Source organism: Parasteatoda tepidariorum, chromosome 10 (genome assembly GCF_043381705.1).
Source record: "Parasteatoda tepidariorum isolate YZ-2023 chromosome 10, CAS_Ptep_4.0, whole genome shotgun sequence".
Taxonomy (NCBI): domain Eukaryota; kingdom Metazoa; phylum Arthropoda; class Arachnida; order Araneae; family Theridiidae; genus Parasteatoda; species Parasteatoda tepidariorum.
Genome location: NC_092213.1, coordinates 83592058 through 83601646, shown reverse-complemented (window position 1 = coordinate 83601646; position 9589 = coordinate 83592058). Strand labels below are relative to the sequence as shown.

The window sequence follows — 9589 nt, the reverse complement described above, 5'->3', positions numbered from 1 at the left end:
TTCTGCAATCGACATACCACCAGCAACTGCTTGCAAACATTGTTGCAGCTTTTCTAAAGTGTAATCACGGTAGTTTCTCGTTCCAGGTATTTTTTTATAACTTCTGACCATTTTTCTGTCGAAAAGAAAAACGAATGAAACTTTGCACAAAGTAGCCCCAAAGTGCATTTTTTTTCATTTTCCATTTATTTGTTATTAATTTTCAAATTTTTTTAACGCTAACATGATATAATTGTTTATTAATATATAAATAAAAAATTTTGCACTTACGACAATTTTTTTATCAACGTCTTTGCATTTCACAGCTAAAGTTTCCACACACACTTTTCGACGTCCGACGTCCTCGAAAAGTTGTTGACATTGGATGAACGAAACACACTCTGAGATTGTTTTAAAATTCGAAAAAATATTTTTAGTAATAGAAGAGACTTCTATATTCAAATTCCACACATTTTTAACGTGAAATGAAAAATGCACTTGAAAAATGCCAAATTCGAACTTGCACAAAGTAGCCCCGAATGACGGTATTGATACATTAAACGAATTCAATTAAATATCATTATTATCAGACCATATAAGAAATTAGAAAACAAAATATGTAAAAATTTATCTTTCAAAGTAATCTTTCCATCAGTCTCTGTCTATCAAGAACTCACAAGAAAGAATTTAATAAAATAAAATTGATTGCTTTTTTGATGAAAACTTAGCAGAAAATATTTGTAAAAATCAAAATACTCGACAAAAAGATTACAAATAAATAAATCACGGAACATAAAAAGTAATTTTAACTGGATAACTAATGATAAGTAATTGCATTAAATACAATGGCCAGCTCTACTTATTTCGATAAATGTTTATCAGAATTTAAAAGAAAAAAAAATTCGTACTAAAAAAAACTCGTGTACTAATGATAAATAATTACTATGTCAATTAAATTCCCCAATTATTAAACCGTAACAAAAGGTAAACTCTCTGACGTTGCTTTTAGAGAAATTACTTTAATAAAATTTCATAACTATCTCTTTTCATGAAAGTTTTACAAACAGAATCCAATCAAAAAGATAAAGAAATTAAACATAAAATTACAAAAACACTACTTACGGGAATAAACAATCCAATATGGAATTATGAACTATAAAAACTATTGAATTAAATAAGCTAAAAGAAAAAAAAGTATCACGCATTTTAAGGAAACTATTTAAACAAAATTCATACCTTTTCTCTTTTCCTTAAAACTTAAAAGAAAATGGGCGAAGAAAGTAAAAAGATCAAATTGGGGAAAAACCTATCTACATAATTAATTAAAAAGAAAAATCAATTTTCAGTTTCATTATTAATGATAAATGAAGAATAAATTTACGAAATTTAATATCATTTTTATCAGGCTCTATCAAACTTTAAAGAAACAAACAGAAACAGTGATCTCTAAAAACTCTTTGAGAGAAATTATTTAAATAAAACTAAATACCTTATCCTTTACCATGAAATTTAACAGTAAAAATTCCTGGTTAAGAAATAAAATTCAAAGTTAAAAATATTAAAAAAATTATTTATGGATTTAAATTAGGTAATTTAAAACCGTATTACTCATCAATAATTTTAAAATTCTATGAATTATATCTGTTTATACCAATAACTATTAATAAAAAAAGTAATCTTTCAAAAACTCATTTGAAAGAAATTATTTAAATAAAATTAGTATGATTAAGTATAACAATAAATAACATTTAAATTACGGGGAAGAGCAGCGGTAACTGAGAGGAAAAAGCGCTCGCCTCCCAATGAAGTTACCCAGGTTCGAATTCCAGTGGTAATATAAATTCTGCTCCCGACTCGCACCAGCCACAGCGCTGATGTAAAATACCCTCAGTTGTAAGCAGAATCATTGGCTAGAAACGCCTTCCGTCTTGTTAACCATTGGAGATTTTCGTGGTTTTTCTCTCCATGTATCACAAATGTGAGTAAGCTCCACCAAAAAATCCTTAACACAGACAAGTTTGGTCGAATGCTTGATCCAGGAGATCCTTGTCTTCTGGATGGGGTTCAAAATTACAAGCTCAGCCATTGGGTCGTCTGCAGGCCTCTTACCTTAAATAAACAGTTATTTCAAATCCAAATAAAACAGTGCAATCTTTTAGTTAAATTATAGTATTGGAAACAAAATTGGAAGCAAGCGCTTTATTAAAAAAAAAAAATTCAATATAAAGAAATTATAATCGAGCTATATATTTTTCTTTTTTAAGTCAGGCCATGGTTTTATAGATTCCTTCTGATCATGTTGTCATTCTGATCCTTAAGCATATCAGTTGTTCAGTTTCTAATAAAAATTAAATAGTCATTTTTCAACAACCAATCTAATTTGATTTAAGTGACGACAGAAAAGGAATGAAATTAACGATTATAATTTATTGATATAAAATTTGGTTAAAAAATTTTATTTAAAGAAAAACTAAATGAAAATGTAATATTACTAAGAGACTAAGTCCCCTGTTCGCTGTCGCTCATCAACCCCGATGATAGTTTCGCAATAATTGTTGTTTCTCGGCAGAAAACAGTTTTTCTACTAAAGTTAAAACTATTCACTCAACATTTATGTACTACAAGTAATTATGTTTGCTTACGCATGTGTCTCCACTTCCCACGTCCAAATATTTTTTATTACCTATTAGTATAATAAATATTTAGATCTATTGGTGAACAGAAGTAATTTGTGTAAGTAATCATTTTTTAAGATAACATTTATATTGTTATACCATTATATTGTAAAACGGTAGTGACGAGTTCACTACCGTAATTTAATATTTTCGCTTGCCAAACTAGCGGATATATTAGGGGGATCGGAAAGTAATGTCGTTTCGGTGCATTTGATATTTGTAATCAAGAGTTTATTTTTAATCAATAATGTATTCACCCTCGTTAGCAACAACCTTTTAATGCTGGATCGTAAATGAATCAAAATGTATCGAAAAAAATGAATTGAAATTTAAGACTGATATTTAATGCTCCGAAACGACATTGCTTTCTGGTCCCCCTCATGTTAAATACTATTTTTGCTTGCTTCCTATTGTGCATGAAGCTGATAGTTAAAATCTACATCACTTAACCGATCGCTTTAACTGTAATTTATTACAGTACATCTTAAAATCTATCTCAGAATTACATAATAATACTAATAAAACAAGCAACAATTCTCTTAGTTTTGAACTCTTGAATTATAAGCGTAATAATGGCAGTACAGGAAGGATCCAAAAATATTTATCGAAAAATAATACCTTTACGACTTTTATTAATTTAATGCTGATGAAAGCCAAAACAATTTGAAAATGACTGAGAAAAAACTGGATCCCACCACGTGATTTTCCAGCCAATACACCGACATCAATGGAAAACTGCGACACCATTAAGATGTAGGTGATCAGTTCAATTTTAGTGGTTAGTATAGGTAGCATCATTGTAGTATTAAGCATATTTTCGACTGTTTCAAGATGCATCTTAATTTAGATACGATGTAGGGATATTTATCCTAGAAAATGAATAAAATCGTTCAGGAAAAATTTATTTATTACGTAAATATTAAGTAGAATATGACCACATTCAAAAATATAAAAATAAAGAAAAGAAGTTCCTTAAAAGGATCAAGAAAATTATTCTCTTAACATAGAGAATTTCTGTTAAGATAGATATTCAACAGCTTGGACTGAGAGGCCCAAAGGCCCCCAGTCCAATCGCCAATAATTAGACAATTAAATTAAAATAAATGAATTGTTCCCAATGGACAAATAGGAACATGGGAAGAGATCCATGATTGGCGATTTATCGAAACGTGACATAGCCAAAAAATAGATCCAAACCCCCATAAATAATCTTAAATTTGAAAATAATTTGGCGAAAGCGAATCACCAAAAAGACTGTTAGAATTAGTATAACCATGTGTTGTGGAATGATTCAGTGGTGAATGGGTGCATTGAATAAAGAAACCATATTTAATAACAAAAAAAATTTAATAAACAATAAAACAATAAGATGGCACGAAATGGGGCTCTCCACTAAGCCCTCCAATTCAATCCATTGCCTGCCACATAAGTGATTACAGAATTCTTGTGAGAGATTGCAACTCCCTCTTCTGGTCAGGCAGAAATTCGTACCACTCCCCACCTGAACTCTTTTGAGTTCACTTAACATCACATAAATGTGCATAATTTTTTTTTAAAGAACAATATTAGTTGAAATATAAAATCAAAAATGTATCCATAGCAGTAATTTGCAATAATAATAATTGATTGAATGTTCAATGATTTAGATAACAATATAAAACAATCAATTATTACACATTACAATGAACATTTTTGTTTAAGGGTTAATTTTTAAATTACTTACAAGTTGAACTGGGCGTCTTATGCCTCCTTTAGGAGTTTCTATCAAAAGAGAACGAATGTCTCCATCTCGTCCCAGATACACTTCCAAAATACTTCCCAGCATCCACATATTTCTGATATTACGCTCATCATTGATTAAAATGATATCCTTTACCTTAAATGATGTTATCTTACCTGGTGGTAAAGAAATGTAAGCAGATCTTAGATGCAGTAAATATCCCCCTCCTCCACCGGTTCCAGAAATGATCCAAAAGTGTTTGTTGATATTTATGCCTTTCAGTTAAATGAATCTCTATTTACAATCAAATCAAATGATTACAGAATTATCGTGAGTGATTACAGCGCCCTCTTCTGGTCAAGGCAGAAATTCGCAACAGCATGTAACTGAAAAATTTTTGTGTTAAAAAATGAAGAGTTATAAATGGAATTTTGTTTTCGATTTTAGTCGTAATGAGTCTCACATTAATATTGAAATAGTAAGTCGGCCGTTATATTGGTGGTTAAGAAAGGAACAAAATATTTTGTATTCGCTTTTCATAAAATTTAAATAATTGATTTAATTTAGTTAAAATTCGATTAAGAATGATTAAAGAAATAAGTTTAAGAAAATAAAGAAATTTTAAAAGCTGGGAAATATGTAATGCGTATTGTGGCATCAGAACCATCATTAGTTTTTTATACATGGTAAGAACTTACTATCTAAGTGTTTTTTTTTCCAACACTATAATGCGTGTGATTTTATTGATTCATCAAACATTGAAGTATAAATTTGATCACGTTCCCTAAGTCGTACCAGCTGCTTCAGGAGTAAATATTATTATTTCAATAACCAATCATTTATCTAATTTAAGTGACTCAAAGAAAACGAAGTTGAACTTCTTACTTTATTATTGCAACAGCTGCTGCTTTATTGAAATTCAGATTAAAGGCTGATGAAGCACGATTCTAAAATCATAGTATGTCACGCGAGCGCCATATTCCACACATAAATAAACACTACTGAATTCTTACTGAAAAGTAAATACAACTGAATCAATACAAAATTTCGGCAAAATGAACTACGTTACTTTTGTGGTCGAGCGTGTCTTTTTTTTTCCTCTCTTTTCTTTGTGATTTTCGATGAAATATTTTAAAAAAAAATTGATTCTTTTTTCTCTTCTTTGGTTCCGCAATTTTTTTTTTTTTAGTCTGCTTAATTTTTGCTCACTTCCAAATGAAAAATTTGCAAGTTTTGGGCTTCCAAGCAATAGGGCAAAAAATTAGGTTGGTCGAGAAAATATTTCGCTACTTGCTAGTGGCCAGCTGTAGCATTTTTAAAGATAGTCATTTTTTTTTTAAAAAAAAAAGAGGCCACGTTTCGAAAATTGAAAATTTTAAACGATTAAGAAAATCTGATATAAGTATATTTATGTTTGTCTTTTTAATCATTTCTTAAAATATGGAAAATATTTACAATATTCATTTCTAATATGAGGAAAATTTTTAAAAAACAAGCGCGAAACAAACTTATTACAGAATATTTTAAAATAGTCATAATAATTTCATAGTTAGTTTATTTTATTTTATAACCGTCGTCGAACAGCCGAAACAATTTCGAGTTTACGACTACCAATGTTCAACTCCGTAGCTTCGTAATTTCGAACCCAACCCTGAAGAAGAGAAAACTCCAGGATCAAGTATTGGGAGAAATGTTGCCTTCAGTTAGAACGTTTTTGAAGGAAATAATCCGTATTTGTGTTACATGGAGTGGAAAACACGAAGATATCTCACGGTTAGTCTGACGGCAAGGAGACTCTAACCCATGATCCGTCTACTACTGAGGATATTTTACGTAAGCACTGTGGTCGGTGCAAGTTGGATGCGGAATTCGTATATACCAGCCATAACTATGATTTGTCACCTCATCTGAAGGCAAGCGCTCCCTGAAATATCACAGCTTCTCCATATTTATTAAATAAAAATAATGATAAAAACTCACGCGGGCAGTTTCGGCGAAAAAATTGACGTTCTATGGAGACTGGTGGACAATTTTTTGTCTCCCTTTGTCCAGTGGCGACCGTTAATTTTGCCCGATAAAGGCCTCTTTTGATTTTTTTTCTTTTAATATTTTTTTAATTGCTTTTCTATCATTGGCATTGATCAATTCGAAACAATTATAAACTATCCTAAATTATGGTGACACAAATTTGACTGCACATGCATTACTATTATGCTTTACTGAATATTAATTTTAATGATTGTTTACGCTACACTATTCTGCTTTTTCTAGTCGAAATAACAATTTCATTATACTACATTACAATGTATATAGTCTATATAGCTTTAAATTCTATAATAAATATTCTATAATAAATAATCTATAATAACAAAATAAAGTTTACCTATGTGCTTGTATGTAAAGATCTTTTCTATAACTTCAGAACAATTTGTTTCAAGGTCTCGAAAATTGGATTTTGGAATTTGGATCTTGGATTTTGGAATTATATAGATATAATATATCTATATATATCTATATAATTATATATTCAAATTATATATCTATATATCCAAATTATAATCTATATATTTCTTACTTAACACAAAGACAGACACAAAGCCAAGTATAACATAAACAAACTAATTATGTATCGAAGTTGCCAGGTACAAAAAGCAAAAATATATCACGGTTACAATAAAATAAATAAGCAAAAATCTAAGCTAAGTGAAAGACGTAGACGAGAAATAATTATATTTTAACAAGTTCGATATGGCGCTACATTTAATTAACTTCATATTAATTAACATTCTAACTTATGTGGAAAAACGTAGCTCAACTTTAACACGCCATTTTGGTTATAAACGATCAGCTGATGCTGACGTCATAGGTCACATGTGTGGGTATTCTTTATCTTCTTCTTCAGGAGCAAGTACCCAATTGCCGAATTTTCACACACGAACATGCAATCTTAATAATTCAAGGTATTGACTTTAAATAAGCCAATCCATTAGTTCAGATAGTTTTTTTTATCCACGTTATTATACCTTTAACGCTAATTTTACTTTTACGTAATTATTTATATTCATAGAATTGTTTAAGCAAGTCAATTTTAGCGCATATATATGGAACTCGTTATTACAAATTCAATCCAACGAAAAAAATAATTTTTAATCATTAATACATATATCCTAACTATACCTATTATTTACGAATTGTCCAAAAAGTTTTAAATTGTATGTTCAATGTTTACGTCACTTTAAAGTGGTCACTTCACGTTTTTTTTTTCCTTTCTTTTCTTTCTTTTTTTTNTTTTTTTACCAAAAATCATAAAATTTAATTTTTATTTCACAATAAACATCGAATTTTAACAATTCTAACAATTTATATATTTATTATAGTTGCATTAGAATTATTTTTATGCTCTCTCAAAAACTCTTTTATGAAGTTCGTTAATATAGTTATTTGCTGATTTTGGTGATTTTTTTAACTTAAAAGGAACATTTCCTCTTTAACTACTGCTCCAATGCACCTGAATTTTGGTATACACGTAATTTTTAATATTATTTATATAAATTTAAAAAGAGCTTTTACCGAAACATTTATTCGAAAAAATTTTACAAAGGAAGTTGACATTCCTTTTTCAAACACCTTAGAAAACATGTATTTTCTAAAAAGCTTCGTATCAATATGACTCAATACTAAATAGATCTCGTAAACTAATGAAATTTTTTTACTTAGTATCATGAAACATTTTTCAAACATAACTGACAATTTTTTGAAAATGTTTCTTATAAACATCCCATATAATAAATAATATTAGAGATTCAACTGCTAGAAGTGATCCCCTCAAACAATGTAATTATAGTTGACAAAATTCAAAATTTTAATAAAATTGCTTAAAATTTGTAGAAAATAAAAATAAAAAAATCGACCAACTTTATGGAAGTTTTTGGTTCGTGACAATTACAGTTAGGAATTGTGCACAAATTTAAATCCTTCCCCATGCAAAAAAAAAAAAAAAAANGGTTAAGCTGCACCCCATGAAAAAAAAAAAAAAAAAAAATTTGATTATTAAAGATAGGGACTTTGATTGCGTTAATTGGTTTTGATTGTTTAAATGATAGACTTAAGCTTTTGAGGAAAACTCTTAAATCATACTACATAGTCTAATTTATAATAATAATTATAATTATATAACAGTCATTTTCATGAAACGAAAAATTGATTAGTCATTTAATAATTTAAATAAATGTTAACATAAACAAAACAAGAACAAAAAAAAGAGATAATAATCAGGTAAATCTGAAAATAAATCTGAAAAATAAATTTTTTTTAAATACAAAATGCAATCTTATTAAAAATACATACCCTAGATATTCAGTTTTTTTTACAATTTCGTCAAAAGCAAAAGAATGAAGAGAACAAAAAGAAGAATTTTCTTACAAAAATAAATCAATCTACAAAAGAAGGGAATAAATGCGATTGTTGTTTCCTTCAAGGTCCGAAACACTGACTGCAATTTGAAAAAAAAATTGCCGAGTACGAACAATGAATTATTTATGAGCTGAATCCTAAAAACGAATTTCATTCGCTGAACGGATCGACCACTGTGACCGACTCCCACAGGCAAATCAACGTGATTGGATAAGAGCCAATTAAACTTCATCTGTGTAAAGGAATCGTTAATCTAGAGGTAGATTTCGCGATGAATGAAAAAATAGAAACCAATAATCTTTCTTCGCCTATAATAACAGCGAACATCTTTAACTTAACTTTTGCTGAGGGGGTAGAGGACCCTACAAAATCACCAATCTTTTTAAAAGATTATTTATAACTAATACAGAAATAAATTTGTCTTTTGAGTTAAGGTACGCATCGGGTAATTAGGGACCGTGTCATGACGACTATTTTTCGCGTCATCGCCTACACGAGCATACAACCCTAAAACAGTATTGCAATGTATTAATATTGCAAGGTATTGTCAAGATTATCGATAACAAACAATATATCGCGATGTTTTTTCCAATTTCACTAATTCGTATTATTTCTGCATTGGTCAATAATATCGTTTCCCAAATAGAATGTAGCAACACTCACAATAATACTGTATTCAATAATTATTGCTACGTAAATTGTTCTTAATATCCTTTTGATATGTTATCGATAATGATCGCAATAATATCAAAAACAATAATTCTTGAGTTATTAACAGTATTGCAATGGATTAATATTGCAA

At 29.1% G+C, this 9589-nt stretch overlaps 1 long non-coding RNA gene across 1 annotated transcript in view; it reads right to left on the bottom strand.

Moving 5' to 3' along the window:
• Positions 1-8864, bottom strand: part of LOC122269586 (uncharacterized) — a 28168-nt gene extending 19304 nt beyond the window's left edge. The window contains exon 1 of the long non-coding RNA XR_011638016.1: positions 8722-8864. This is a non-coding gene — a long non-coding RNA (uncharacterized lncRNA). The remainder of the gene's footprint in view (positions 1-8721) is intronic.
• Between the last annotated feature and the right edge of the window lie 725 nt (positions 8865-9589).